The sequence below is a fragment of the Nycticebus coucang genome, chromosome 8, assembly GCF_027406575.1.
Source record: "Nycticebus coucang isolate mNycCou1 chromosome 8, mNycCou1.pri, whole genome shotgun sequence".
NCBI lineage: Eukaryota > Metazoa > Chordata > Mammalia > Primates > Lorisidae > Nycticebus > Nycticebus coucang.
This window is the reverse complement of record NC_069787.1, coordinates 17,903,068-17,918,811: the sequence shown is the minus strand read 5'-3', so window position 1 is coordinate 17,918,811 and position 15,744 is coordinate 17,903,068. Positions and strand designations below refer to the sequence as shown.

At 39.5% G+C, this 15,744-nt stretch overlaps 2 long non-coding RNA genes across 2 annotated transcripts in view; one reads left to right on the top strand and one right to left on the bottom strand.

The window, feature by feature from the left end:
• LOC128591664 (uncharacterized) overlaps positions 1-15,744 on the bottom strand; it is a 46,140-nt gene that overhangs the window by 10,881 nt on the left and 19,515 nt on the right. The window lies entirely within an intron of this gene.
• Positions 62-9,227, top strand: LOC128591665 (uncharacterized). The gene is made up of 4 exons (XR_008381619.1): positions 62-621; positions 7,687-7,844; positions 8,167-8,294; positions 9,092-9,227. It is a non-coding gene; the product is annotated as an uncharacterized LOC128591665 (long non-coding RNA).

The following is a 15,744-nucleotide window of genomic DNA, read 5'->3' as shown; positions in this document are numbered from 1 at the left end:
CGCGCGCTCCCGCTCCAACGGCTCGCCCCGCCCACCGGCCCCGGATCGGCTCCGTCCGGCCCCTCCTCCACTCTGTTCGGCTCCACTCAGCCCCTTTCGGCTCCACTTAACGGCTGAGGCGACCCCGACCCACGTGCACTTGTCCGCTGGATTCAGCACGTGTTAAAAGGCGGGTCACCAGTTACCGCAGCGGGGCAGGATACAGTAGTTTGCTCCAGCTGCCTAAGCCCTCTTCTACCCACTTCGACCCACATCGGCTCCGTTCGGCACAGCTCGGCTCCACCCGGCCTCTTCGGTCACGCAGGAAACCTCTGGGGGAGCTCTGTTCCAAACCACCGTGGAGGTGTTGGTCACCGTGGACACCTCGTGAGCTGAGGGACGTGCCTGAGTTCTGGAGTATCTCAGACGGCATCGCTGCCACGCCCTGTACTCGCAACGACCTCAGACCCCTCTTCTTATCAGCCATCTCTGCAAAACGCAGCGGTTTCTCCTCTGGCTCTCCCGGGCCTCGTAGCAGGAGTACTGTGTGGACACAGAAGAGACGGGAGCAAGACAGCCATATGGCAAAATGCTGCAAAATCGGAGAAATCAACTGCAAATCCTAGTGCCCAACACCATCAGGTAACAGCATTCCAAATATCTTTCTGGGCATACATTTGGAAGAGAGGGAGGAAGGGAAAAGAGAAAAGAATTAGAAGACTCTGCATACTGTTTTCCATACAGGTTGTACTAATTTGCAGTCCCACCAACAGTGTATAAGTGTTCCTTTTTCTCCACATCCACACCCACACCAGCATCTGTTGTTTTTGGACTTAATAAAAGCCTTTCTGACAGGGGTAAGATGATATTTCCTTGTAGTTTCAATTTGCATTTCTCTGATGATTAGTGGCATTGAATATCTTTTCATGATCCTTTTCCTTTTTTTTTTGTTTTTTTGGCCATTTCTCTCTGTTCTTCTACATTTTAATGGAGTTGTTTGTTTTTTCCCTGCTTATTTGTTTCAGTTACTTGTAGATTCTAGATATTGTTATCACTATATCAAATGGATAATTTGTGAATATTTTCTCCCATTCTGTAGGCTGTATTGTTTACTGAGCTGTGCAGAAACTTTTTAATTTAACCAACTCTCATTTATTTATTTTTGTTGTTGCTATAATTGCCGTTGAGGTCTTAGTCATAAATGCTTTGCTTAGGCTGATATCAAGAACAATTTTTCCTGAATTTTCTCTTAGAATTCTTATGGTTTCAAGTCTTATATTTAAGTCTTTTATTCATTTTGAATTAATTTTTATGAGTGGTGGGAGATAGGGGTCTTGTCTCATTCTTCTGAACGTGGCTACCCAGTTTTCCCAGCACCCTGTGTTGACTAGAGCTCATTTTCCCCAGGGCATGTTATCTTGATGATACTCCAATCCTGAGATTCCTGAAGGTAGGAGACTGGACGGTGTTATATAGACTCTATCAGTAGGTGATAACCCTCCTTTTGTAAAGCACGGTAGAGTTACATAATACTTTCACATGTCCAGTCTCATTTAATCCTGACAAAACCCCTACAAACTAATTGGAATCCCCATTTTTCAGGTAAAACTAAGCCTACAGAGATAAAAATCCATGAACAAACTCAATAGCAAAACCAAGTTTGGTACCTTCATTTTGTATCCTAAGTCCTCTGCCCTTTCCCACACTGGCATTTATCTCTGGCTCTAGCTCTATTTGGTAAGCCCTCTGTATCTGTAGGTTCCACATCCATGGATATTAGCAACCATGGATTGAAAATGTTTGGAACAAAAAAATTCTGCAAATGTCCAAAAAAGAAAATTTGAATCTGCTTCATGCTAATTACTATGTTGAACCAGTGTGAATGAAGGGATATGTAGACATTCTAGTAGGTATTATAAGTAACCTAGAGATGACTAGGTATAGAGAAGGATGTGCATAGCTCATATGCAAATACAATACCATTTCAAATCAGGAACTTGAGCTTCTGTCAGGGAGTCCTGGAATAAATCCCCCACAGTTACCAAGGTGTGACGGTATATCCTTTTTCTTCCTTATCTACTCAGCATACAGTCCTGCCACTTACCTCTATTTCTTTTATCTTTTCCTTAGTTTGGCCACTGCCTTTTATCACTAGAATTAAAATATCGCCTTTGCTTCCAGTCTTGTTCCCTTCACCCTTAGCTCAGCAACTGGATTACTTTTCAAAAACCCAAATCCAATTATGTAATTTTTCCTTATAAACCCATTATTTTTACCATTTCTGTCAAACCTAAACTTCTTCAAGGTCTAGTATTTCTCTATCTTCCATCTTTCTATCATACCATTCTTTCCTCTAGCTATATTGATCCACTTCAGCCAATCCCACTCATTCTCACCTCCAGAGCTTTGCATGTGTTTTTCCCTCTGCCCTTTATTTGGTATGTACTCATCATTGAGATATTCCTTATACTTAATTCCACTTTAAAAGCCTTCCTTAATCTTCCTCTTCCATTATCCTATTGCATTTAATGCCACTGTAACTCTTATCGTATTCTGTTGAACTTGCCTTTTGTCTCTGGTAAATGAACCTTAGTTTCTGTAGCATATAAACACACAAAAACATTAACTTCCTTTTGTTTTAAACAGCAACTTGAACAATGCAGATGTCCAATGAGTAGCATTCTACTTGGGGATTTAAGAACCTAGACTCTGTTCATCTTGTGACTTTGTCATTATCAATAAATACCTTCCAAGGTCATGGCAGAGGAGAAGAGAGGTAGAGAAATGAGACCTCATTTCTTACCACTGAAAATATGTCATATAAATGAAGTCATGTACCTTTTATACAAAAAATACAAATACATAAAATTATACCTACAATTTCATATCTCACATATGATAACACAGGTAAACTCATTACTTGTCCTCAAAAAGAATGATGCAAGACCCAGGAGGTGCTCAAGTCCAATCATAGAGTCCGTGTGTGTGTGTGTGTGTGTGTGTAGGAGGATGTCTTTGAACCCCATATTGAGAACTATAGTGTAGGACTACATAGTGGGTCAGAACAAAATTCTTTTCCCTTTGGTTTAGTGAAAAAACAAAGTTTTTGATCCAAACACACTTCTTATTTCTTGGAGCACCACACAAAGTAGCCACCTTGCCCTCTTGTTGAGACACTCCTTCTTCTGTAATACAGGCATTCCCTTCATTCCTCTCTCAGTGCCCAGTATATGGAGAAGCTGACTTTATGAATAAGCTCCTTAACTCATCTACCGAACCTTAAAGTGCTTAGCACACAGTAGGACACACTAATCATATCTTGAACAGAATGAACTGGACCCACTGAGTGTTGGCACTCCATAACCCAGGTCTTGAGGTAGGTCAGCTCAATGTCTACTCTAGAGAGAAAACCCAACACAGTCCAGCAGTGGACATTTACATACCAGAGTGACTGACTCCGACCTGAAGGGGGAAGGTGGGCTCCATCTAGGAAACAAATGGAATGGTCCCCTTTTAGTGCTAAGCATAAATTAAATTTAGCTATCTACCAAAGCCCAAAGTTTACACTGATTTTGTATTTTTTTCCAAGCCTTAAAAAAAGAGGCCATTTGTTTATGCACTACAACTTCTTGACAAATTTTTGCTCCATATTGTGATTATGACACCTAATTTCCTAATTAAACATGCTAATTTTGAATCATTACCTCACATAACTACAAGGCACAGAAGTATAATTATGCAGTAAAAAGCCTTTATGAAACTTTAATGGGAAAGAGATCTGGCTGAGGAGACAGCTGCTTAGAGAGAACAAGAGCGGAGCTACCTAGGGGCCTACTGTGTCTGAATTGACACTGGGTAACAATTACAACCTGGCTCCACACGCTTAAGTTTCTCAATTTTTAAATCTGAGAAAACCTCCTTCTGTAACCAGGGGCACAGTAACAAAGTCACTGCCTGTTGAAAGAGGAAGAAGAACCTCTTTATGGACCAAAGGGATTCTACTCACTTCTAGGAGGAAACTACAGCAAGCCAGAACCTCTCATGGGGGTCCCCTTGAACTCACCCATCATCTTTCACCCACTGAAGGAAGGAGACTCAAATTCCCTGATTTTTTTACGAAGCAAGCTAGAAGCAGATCAGAGAAGGAAATGGAAGATTAGTAGAATGGACTTGGCAAAATAAAAGGGATAGAGGTATAAAAATAGTGGAAGAAAATCCCTAAAGCTCAGACTTAAGAGCATGGTGATTTGGGATAGAGGAAAATGTAGGAAGGAACTTAGGGTAAGTGTTGCTGGACAGTATGGATAGGGTCCCTTTAATGTTTGCTTTTTCAGGAGGCACAAGAAAGGATGGAGATTTTTTTAAACACCTTTCCAAGATGGTGAGGCTGTGTTTCTTAAAATGCAACTTTGCATAGAGCTGGGACGACATGAGGCTCACATCCATATTTAGGCTATACCCTTTCCTCATACCCATACTCATTCCTGTGAAACAGGTATCTTTTGTTTCTCTATTCTTTTTCTTCCCATGCATAACACACTCACCTTCAGTGTATCTACTCACATATACATATAACTTTCTGTTGGGGCTATGTGTGTATGTAAATTATAGTGACTTTTTCTATAAATCTTCATTGTTATCCCAACTATTCCTTCCTCCATGATTGCCATATGGTGTAAAACCTTAGACTGAACCATCTTTTCCCTGTTCTCTTAGCTTTTGTTCTCTCAGCTCACCATCCTCAAATCTATTCAGTGAGTCTTTATTTTTCTAATTAGTAGACCAAATTTCAAGGCAGGTAAACACTTAAACTGAAGCATGTAAGAAATTGATAGAGAGGTTGAAAATGTGTCCTGTGAACTGACTGAGGTACACCCACTGTAAAGTTCCATAATTTGCTTCCTGTATTCCAGGTAAGATGCTGTGTAATCCTCTCATCAAATTGTGAATTTAAAATGCTACCCATGAGCAAACCATCAGGTTAGATTGTTTTTTCCTGTTTCATATTACATGCTTAACTAAGGCTCTAGCTCAGCAGCCATGAATTAAGTTGCGTCATATCGAGGTGACTATAGAATTCATGGTGGGGTGTGGGATAGGTACTTGGGTAGCACTTTGTCATGATTTTGCTCCTGGTTCTTTGTTCTTGTGAGACAAGAGACCAGCTAAGTCTTATGTCTCCCCAGAAGAATGGTACAAAATCAGGGTCTCTTTTAATTATTGAGGGAACTAAGAGGCTCAGTGATTTATTCTTCCAGAGTGAAACAGATAAAAAACTACCTAAACCCTCATGTAATCAGGCACCCGAGGTAGCACAAGGAAACAAACAAAAACACCAACAGCCAACCAGGGCATTGCTGGTGGCACAACATGGCCAGCAACAATTTCTTGAGAGAGAATAGATGTTTATTTGGAAAATTCATTCTACTTAATATGGAAGGAAGAACAATTTTGAAGTGGTTATACGATATACAAGAAAATGTATTCACTATAGAACAATTCTTAAGTCACAGTCAAAGATCCAGAAAGATTTATTGAATGAATATTTTTGAAAAAAGCAAATGTCCTTATTATTAGTCAATGGCTTAAATTTGTCCCTTAAACTCTGTGCTTCTTATGATAAATTCCATATATAATTCCATATGCTTCATGGAAGTGGGGGAAATATTTTCTTTATAGGCCACAAATGTAGAATATTGTCCTAGGCTTTGATTCTTAAGTTCACTTAAGAAAAAGTTTTTTTTTTTTTTTAATTTTAATGTAATTTTAGGCTTAGAGAAAAGTTGCAGAGTAGTGCAGAGAGTTCCCACACAGCTTTTCCTCAGCTTCCCTTACATTATTATCCCCTGACAGAATCATAGAAAATTAACCTTCTATACTACAGTTAAACTAAATGGGATCAAACCTGAGAAATTAACCTTCTATATTACTGTTAAACTAAATGGCAGGGTTTTTTCCGGATTTCACTAGTTTTTCCAGTAATGTCTTTTGTGCTGTTGTTGCTCCAGAGTCCAATCTAGGATTTCAGCTTGTATCCAGTTGTCACTTCTCTTCAGTCTCCTTCAGTCTAAGACAATGTCTTTTTCTTTGTCTTTATGACCTTGACACTTTTGAAGAAGGCTGGTCAGTTGTGCAGAAAGTCCCTTGATTTCTGTTTGTCTGATATTTTCTCATCATTAAACTGAGGAGGTGCTTTGGGGAGGACACCAGCAGGTGGTGTGCCGGTCTCTGTGTGTCAGGTCGGGGATGCTCGGTGTCTGCAGTTGCTACTGGACGCTCACCCCCATCACTTGTCTAAGGCTGTCTCTGCCAGCATTCTGCACTCTTTAGCAACTATGTTCCATTTGTCACTACCAAATATTTGGGGGATATCCTGGAAATATGCAAAAACTCTGTTTCTATTTAAGTTTTTAAGCATCCTTCAGGGGATCTTGCTGGCAATAATATTGTATGTCACAATGCTTTTCTGTTGCTCTCATTTCATGTATGTATATTAATTGGGATTCTTTGGAAGAATTGCCACTTCTTCCCCTATTTACTTATTCAGTCATTTATTTATATCAGCATGGGCTAATGGATGTTTGTTTTTTTCTTTAAGTTAACTTTAGCCAATCAGAGCTCTTCCAGGCATCTCTTGAACACTTTCAAAAAGCCCTTCTTTTTTTTCTTTTTCCTTTTCGTTTTTTGTTTTTGAGCCCTTCCTCACTGGCACTTTAGGATGCTCCAGGGTCATCCTGTGTTTTTCCTGTTCTCGGCCTGGAATCAACCAATTCACCAAAGCACTTCTGCTTACTTTCATTAGAGAATGTTGTTGGGAATGGTGCTGCCAAATGTTAATAACAAATTTACTGTTATTGACACTGTCTTTGCCAAGTCAATGCTTCAGGAGGTCTTCCATCACAACTACCCCCACCCACATATAAACATCACAGACCCTGAGCCTCAAACATAAACAACACATTGACACATTGTGCTATTTACCAATAGGAATATTTTTTAAAAATTGACCACCATTATGGCAGGGCTAGCCACTGGTCAGATTAGATGGCAGCCTCCACCCGGGAGCAGGACCCTGGACTCTCCCTCTGGGACAGGCATTCCATCTTCCAATACTAGGTCATGAGGAGATCCCGGAGAGTGCAAGGTAGACGGGGTCCCATGGGAGAGGTCATGGCAGTAGCTTGGGCCCCTGGGGCAGGTGCTAAGGAAATTCAGAGCAACAACAGTTTCCAACCAGTGGGGTTATTTCTGCATTTTAAGTATCAGTAGAGACACACGTGCACAGAGCAGCTGATTATCAATCTCGCTCTTTTGCTCTTCTTACCTTATAGCACCAGTCCCCTGCAACCTGGACACTAGCCTTATCTGGGGTCCTCCATTCGTGTCATTTTAACCTTCCAGCTGAGAGCCAGAACTCTGTAGTCGGTCCAAACTGCATTTCAATCCAGTTTCTTCCACACACCAGCTGTGTAAACCTGGTCAAGTTACATGAGTTTTCTGAGCTTCAGTTTCCTCAAAGGGGATAATGAGAACCCCCGCCTCACACCACTGGGTCTGTTAACCACTAAAGTACCCAGCACATGGTGAATTCTTAACAGTTCCTCTATTACTGCTACTGCTGTTGCTACACGTAGTAATTATAAAGGTTAGACTAAATGTTAGCCATTATTTGATTTATCATTGAGGATTTTTTTTAATCTTCCACAGAAGCAGAAAACATGTCAGAATTCAGTATATTGCCTACAAAAGGGAGAGAACTCTGGTATTCTTTTGAAATGATGATGTAACACTGAGATGGAGATGCCCACTTCCTTTTATTAATTACCTGGCATATTGGACACAATTAATCAACTTGGCATGGAAAGGTAAGATAATGAAATTGTGCTCTTCTTTGTCTTTTTAAGCCAGAGACAGCAACTGCACAGGGGAAATCCTACCTCTCTAATCATGATTAGGTAAGCTATTGATTAGTTTTAATGCTGCAAATACCTTGGGCACTATTGCTAGGTTTGTACCATGTGTGATTACAGTCTGGAATACTGGAGGCAAAAATAATCTTAAGGATAATATAGTTCAATAAACTTGTTTTGCTCAAAAGATAATTAGGGCTTAGAAAAGCAAAGTGACATTCCCAAGGTCTCACAGCCAGGTAGTATGTCTACCTTGGAACCCTCCCCTTTCTTTCAGATAATTCATCCTGCAGATAATTAATTACTACTCACCATGCAGAGGTGAAAATTTTGTCCTGATGGGGCTACCTGTGTGCCAACTTCTGTGTAGTATCCCATGTCTTCCAACTGGTGGCATCCTGACAGGTGAGCTGAGAAGAACTCATAACGGTGATAGCCATGTCCTTTCAGCTTCCAGAAATGTTCATTTATTTTATTGTCACTGTATGCCTGTGATCCTATTCTCTAGATGAGAAAGCTTAAACTCTAGGATCAGGGATTTAGGATGACTTAACTCCTCCGGTAGTAATCAAGGAAGACTTCATGGAAACAGTAGCATTTGAGCTGGGACTTAATTAATGATCAAGGATTGTGTACATTTTGTGGTTGCAACTTTAACTAATGAGCAGGAGGGAATTGGAATTTTAATACCCAGTGCCCATAAAACAGAATTGTGGTACTTCAATTATTAACATAATCATTAAAAAATAGTTTAGTTAAATTTAAGAAAACCAAGACACATCAAGGCACAGTGTCTTCATCAAAGCCAATCAAGTCCAGATGAAACAAGCCTCCTAAATTGGCTGTGATGCTTTGAAATAAAATCCTTGGAGCACCAATTACAGCATTCCCTGAAAAGCAATTATTATCAGCCTCCACTGCTTTCCACCACAAATTCTAATTTAATTACATCTTCTCTGTTTAAAATATACTGCAGTACTGTAAGATATGGCCGTGGAAATGGAGTTTATGTTAATACAGAAACTCCATTATAAATACAATGAAGAAATACAATACAAGAAACAATACAAGTACAATAAAGAAAAAGTGTCTTTTTCTACTGAAGGTGATTAGTCTTGGTCATAATGTTTCTAAGCGAGACATGGCATTATGAACTCATTAATTTCAAGTGGTCATTGCTGAAAAGTAATTTCAATCTTCAGTGTTGGGGGAACCTGGATCGCAGGATGGAGCAGATCTAGGAGAAAAAAGACAGAAGCAGCTCAAATGCAGCACCCTCTCTGCCTGCTCTGATTGGTGCTTCCAGGGATGTCTGTAAGCCCAGCTTCTTTAATCCAAGGTAAATCATATTTACAGATGGATTTTATGGATGATGAATATTTAACCATTGTATTTGACTTCCACCTCTTGTTGATAAAATAGCCATTCACACAACTTGTGAATTCTCTTTTCACATCCATAATGCTGGGGAACAAAAGTGGATGTGTGCTTCTCTGGCAGTAAACCAAGCTGTATTGACTTTTTATAGAAAAGGCTTTATCTCATCTTTCTCACAGCTCATGGATTATCTGGGGGTACTAAAATTCCTCCTGTTTCTAAATTTACCATCTTCACATATGGTCACGAAGAGTCATTGCATTTCCTGGGCAGCAAGTATATTTTTGATCATAGGCCCATGGGTTTATTATGCAGAAAAGAAGATGGAGAGGTACCATTGTTAAGAGGCATCCTCGGGGTGTCAGGAAAATAGGGACTGGACTCTAGGTCACTTACCTCCCAATTCTACTAAGGTAGGGAACATTTCATGACAACAGAGTCTATTTGATTCTGAAATTGGCATGGTCATTGGCTGGTAGAATGATGTTAATTTCTACCCTCATGTCACTCATTTTTTAACCTGGTTAAATCACCACTTCTTAGAATCTTCAATAATAGTATTTCAAATCTCCTATGTGAATATTCCTCTTAGAAAAAAATGTAACTGCACATTTTGTGACCTATATGCATCCTACTAGATCAGAATGTACCATATACACCAAAGCTCAAAAAATAGTCAACGCTTGAACAAAAGGGACTTAAGTTCAGAGTCCGGAGCAAGTCCTTATCTGTGGATTTTATTTTTCACTTAAAGTTACCCTGAGTAGGCTTCCTCCTCTCTACTTCCTACCTTCCCCCTCTTCCCCCCGCCACCTCTGAAACAGTGAGAGCAATCCCTCCTCTTCCTCCTCCTCCTGAGCCTTCTCAGGGTGAAGATAAGGGTGAAGGCCTTTTTAATAATCTACTTCCACTCAATGAATAATAAATATGTTTCCTCTTATAATTTTCTTAATAATGTGTTCTGTTTTTTCTGTTTTACTTCACTGTAAGAATGCAGTATATAATACATATAAAACATGTTTGATTGACTATGTAATGCTTCCAGTCAACAGCAGGCTATTAGTAGTTAAGTTTTTAGAGAATCAAAGTTATATGCAGATTTTTGACTTTGAGTGGGGGTTGACCCTCCTAACCCACGCATTGTTCAAGTGTCGACTGTATTGTTCTTCCCTAGTAACTTTTAGTCCAGATGAAGGACGTTGAATGATTATATAGGTACCATTAAGGCATCTTTTCTGAATGACACATATCTAGCACTTCCTGAAGAGAGGAGAAGTAGCAACTAGCCTAGTCTTAAAAAGAATGTCCCCTAATATGAAAACTGTCCATCTAAAGAGTAGCAGGAACAAATAGATATCACATTAAATATTCCACCTTTACAATGAATGAGTTCTATACATATTCTTATTTCTAGCTACTTATGCTAAAAGATACAAATATTAATAGAATTATTTAAAACAAAGAAAAAGAGCAAATCAATGCAATACAGATGTCTGGGGAGGAGAAAAGTGAACAGCAAATGGCAGTTAATGAAACTTGCTTAGAGTAACTTCTGAACTTCCTGGCAGCCAATGCAGAAAAAGGAATGCAGTATGCTACAGTGTGCTCATAACCTTGCCGCTGTACAAAGGAGTATTCAATTTTGTTCTAATCATAAAATTCTGAGAGGTTTGAATGAGAATTCACACAATGAACAGTGGTGCTATGTCAGTCCTCACAGCATTTGGAAAGATGTAGAAAGATGGTTTGCATGGTTATTCCAGCACATTTTCCAGGGCCTAGAGCAAAACAGGAGGATTCTGGTCCCAACATATTCCTTGATCCCATATTCTTATTCATGATGGGAAGCAGAAAAGGACATTCCGAAGGGGTAATGCAGCATACCTCAATTTGCCTGCATCACGTAGATAAAAATTCTCCACCGAAAGCAGCTGCCAGACCCAAGGAATTTGGCAGCTTTCACATCAGTCTGATTGGATTCCTGTAGGGATCCAAGCAGGGCAGCTTTGCAGTAGATGCCCTGCAATTCACCAGTGCCCAATCTCAAAGACATGGTCTTTAGAACATGGACATCTAAACAATCATATGCTTTGGAGAATTCTAGGAGACCGTGAGCTTTCATTTACTGCTACACTTACTGCAGTGCCTTTTAACTGATCATCTCAAATATGTCAGAATGAAAATCAAGCCACTGTGTCCTTTGGCTAAAAATTGTTTGACTTGTATGGTGCTGTCAGAATGTTTCTTAGAAAATTTCTTGAGGTCATAAAACAAAACAAAACAACACAACTTCTCTAGGTTAGAAACTATCCAGAAAGTTATGAAGATGATTTTTTTTTAAATGTAAAGGGGAAATTATTTAAAACAAAACCATATAACCTGGTGCATATGTTTTACCCTGTTTCCCCGAAAATAAGACATCCTTCGAAAATAAGAACTACTTACAGGAAAGATAAGATGTCCTCTGAAAATAAGACCTAGTGCATCTTTGGGAGCACACCTGAAAATAAGACACAGTGTCTTATTTTTCAGGAAACAGGGTAGGTGACTCCTTTTTTAAGATGTAATGGAACTAAAAAATACAGTAAGGTTGTCCTCCAAAGGAAGATGCATGCTATTAAAAATAATGCAAATAGTCTATTTTAATAACGTGCATTGAATAACTAGATCAGGACTTAGTTTTCTTTTTTCCCATAGTAAGTTGCTGTGTGTTTTTAAATTCCATGTTTAAACTCTGGGCCTATTACACCAACAGACATTATCAGGCATATCAATATATTATCTCCTAGGGAAGAGGAAGCCTCAGAATCAGCTGGCAATTTTATTTCAGCTGCCAAATGTTCTGGAAAAGAGAAATGTCCCTCCCTCACCAAAGCAATTTCACTTTTGACTATGACTTGTATCACTAATTGTTCCTGTGCCTTATTCTTAGGCCATACTTGAAATCATCCAATTGAAAGGAGAACTCCTAAAAGATTATTATTTTGCAAATTTAACACTTAAAGAACAGAAGTTACCAGTCTCCAGGCCTTTCCTTTCCTTATTGATTGTTTCAAAGACTTTACTCCTTTGCTGTCCCATGTCAGCCATAGACTGAGGTCCACAGTCTTGACTTGGAACACTGAAGATTTTCCATTAGAAATTCACAACAACTGAAAGCTAGCACTGAATTTGGTTACTTCACTCAGAGTTGGACTTGTACAAAGAATTGGATGGTCAAGTCCAGGAAACTGTCAGAACCTTTGGGAAGTTGGTGTCAATGTAACACTGACGAGGAAATCTTGAGACTCAGCCTCCCTCCTCACACCCCTGCCTTGACCTATGCCCATGTAGCACTTGTACTTGAAGCTTGGTGGCTTGATGGCCGTCACTACCATCATGCCCTGAAATGATGTTGGCTCATAATGGATATCTGCCTGTAGGCCAGCTATATAAATTATGGAGCCCCACACAAAGTAAAAAGGTGTGGCCTCTTGTGAAAAAAATGATGAGGAATTCAGGAGTGCAATAGGAGAGCATTAAATCAACTGCTGGATGCTTCTAAGCACAAGGCCCTTTGTGACTGTCTGTGAAGTCAGCCCCATCTGCAGGGCCGCTCCGCAGAAATGAGAACGTTCTCAGCAGATCTAGTGCCATAGGACCAGGGTTTTTCTCCTCATCTCACACACTCTTTTTTGCAATGGAAGAGGGCTTGTGGGTCAGCAGGTCCTGTCACCTGTGATTCCCCATCTGCTTCTGCAGCCTGCTGTATATGCTGCCCCTGGTGATTCTAGTTTGTAGCTGGGGTTGCAGCTCCTGTTTCAGAGCCCCTAATTGCTAAAGTCTTCCTAAGTGGCTATAGGAAGACCCATCTGGGGCTCCTTCATCTTTTCTTGGGTCAGTCATCACTACACCCTTCAACCATTCATTCCTTTTTTAAATTTTAGATTAATATGAGAGTACAAATGATTAAGTTACATTGTTTGCATTTATTAGATAGAGTCCACATTGTAAATCACCCCTTAACCCAGGAGATGTGCTGTGTACCCTTCCATTGTGCCCATTAGGTAATAGTTTACCAACCCCTCTACCTCCATTTCTCCCTTCTCCTTCCCCCTTACTTGATTTTAATAGTGTTTTTCTCTCCTGTGGGAGTGTAGTTGTTTATCTATTGGTTTTGTAATACTACTGAGTGCATTGGATATTTTTTTCTATTCTTGAGACACTTTACTAAGAAGACTGTGTTTCAACTCCATCCAGGTAAACAAAAAAGAAAGTCTCCAATTTTCTTATGGCCAAATAGCACTCGATGGTATACATATACCACAATTTATTAATCTATTTGTGTGTTGATGGGCACTTGGGTTGATTCCATGACTTGGCAATTGTGAATTGAGCTGTGATGAACATTCTAGTGCCCTTATGGTAAAATGATCTTTTTTTCTTCTAGGTTGATACTAACAGGAATGCAGGATCAAATTGAAGGTTCACTTTTAGCTCTTTCAGGATTCTCCGTATTTCTTTTCATAGAGGCTGTATTAGTTTGCAATCTCCCCAACAGTGTAAGAGTTTTCCTTTCTCTCTACATCCACACCAGCATCTGCAGCTTTGGAACTTTGCAATGTGGGCTATTCTCACTGGGATTAGTTAATGTCTCAAGATGGTTTTGATTTGCATTCCTCTGATGATGAGGGACGATGAGCACTTTTCCATGTGTTTGTTTACCATTCATCTGCTTTCTTCTGAGAAGTCTCTGTTCATGTCTCTTGCTTGGTGATAGATGGTATTCTTTACTCTTCTTGTTGATTAGTTTTAGTTCTCTGTTCTAGTTATCTCTAGATTCTAGTTATCATCCCTTTGTCAGATTCATAACATGCAAATATCTTCTCCCATTCTGAAGGTTGTCTATTTGCTTTAATTTTTGTTTCCTTAGCTGTACTGAAGCTTTTTAGCTTGATCATGTCCCATTTATTGATTTTTGGTGTTGCTGAAATTATCAAGGGGGTCTTCTTCATAAAATCTTTTCCAAGGCTGAGATCATCAAGAGTTTTTTCCACACTTTATTCTAGAATTTTTATCATTTTGTATCTTTAATTTAAATCTTTTATCCAGTGAGAGACAATTATTATAAGTGGTCAGAGGTGCAGGTTCAATCTTCTACATGTGGCTAACCAGTTCTCTCAGCACCATTTATTTAATAGGGATTCCTTAAATCAGTAGCCTTCATATAAGCCAATAACAGCCAAGCTGAAAATCAAATCAAAGACATAATGCCTTTCACAATAGCTTCAAAGAAAATGAAATGCTTGGGAATATACTTAACAAAGGATGTGAGCATCTCTAAAGAGAGAGCTATGAAATCCCAAGAAAGAAATAGCAGAAGATATTGGAAGCGCATACCACACTTGTGGCTGGTAAGAATCAACATTGTTAAAATGTCCATACTATCCGACGTGATATGCAGATTTAATGCAATCTCCATAAAAGCACCAACATCATACTCTGAAGAACTTGAAAAAATAGTAGGTTGTTCCATCCGGAACCAGAGAAAAGAATCCCGCATAACAGATGCAAGTCTAAGAAATAAAAACTAATCTAGAGGCATCACATTACTGACTTCAGCCTATACTGCAAGTCTACAGTGATCAAAACAGCATGGTACTAGCACAAAAATAAAGATCTATGAAATAGAATAGTGAACATAGAGATGAAACCAGCCACATATCACCATCTGATCTTCAATAAAACAAACAAAAGTAACTATTCATTCTGTAACATGATTTCAAGTCCCTTTCCTGGGCAATGAATATTTACCTATATTTCTCTTATCATAGTGTGCCCAGATCTGAGGATAATATTCTGCGTGCTGACCAGCCCTTAGAATTCCCTATTGCCCCACTCATCATCCCATATAGGAGCCTTATACTCTTGAGTAACTCATGTCACCTTCTTAAGACCCAAGGGCTCTCTCTGAAGAAGGAAAGCATTCTTCTGAGTAGATACCTAGTAATGGGATTGTGAGATCAAATGGAAAGTCTACTTTTATCTCTTTGAGGCTTCTCCATATTTCTTTCCATAGAGGCTATATTAGTTTACAATCTCACCAATAGTGCATCAGTGTTTCCCTCTTTCCACATCCATGCCAACATCTGCAGCTTTGGGACCTTGTGATATGGGCTACTCTTACTGGGGTTAGGTGATATCTTAAAGGTTTGATTTGCATTTTTTTGTAGGAGGTAGATAGGTTGACTTTTCAGAAGGGCACCTGTCTTGATCCTAGAGCATCTAGGGGAAAGTACACAGATGTGTTATCCATGGGGACTCATCTGGAGGGTACCCCAGAGGCTCTGAGAGTCAACAGGTAAGAGTGGTTACATTCTTTGAACTTCTGATATGTAGTTAGATTAGGAAACCTGACGTACTTCCCATGCAGGGATAGAACTAGTTTTACCCTCCCACTTTTTAAATAATGCCTTCTACTGGCTGTCTGTTAGAAACC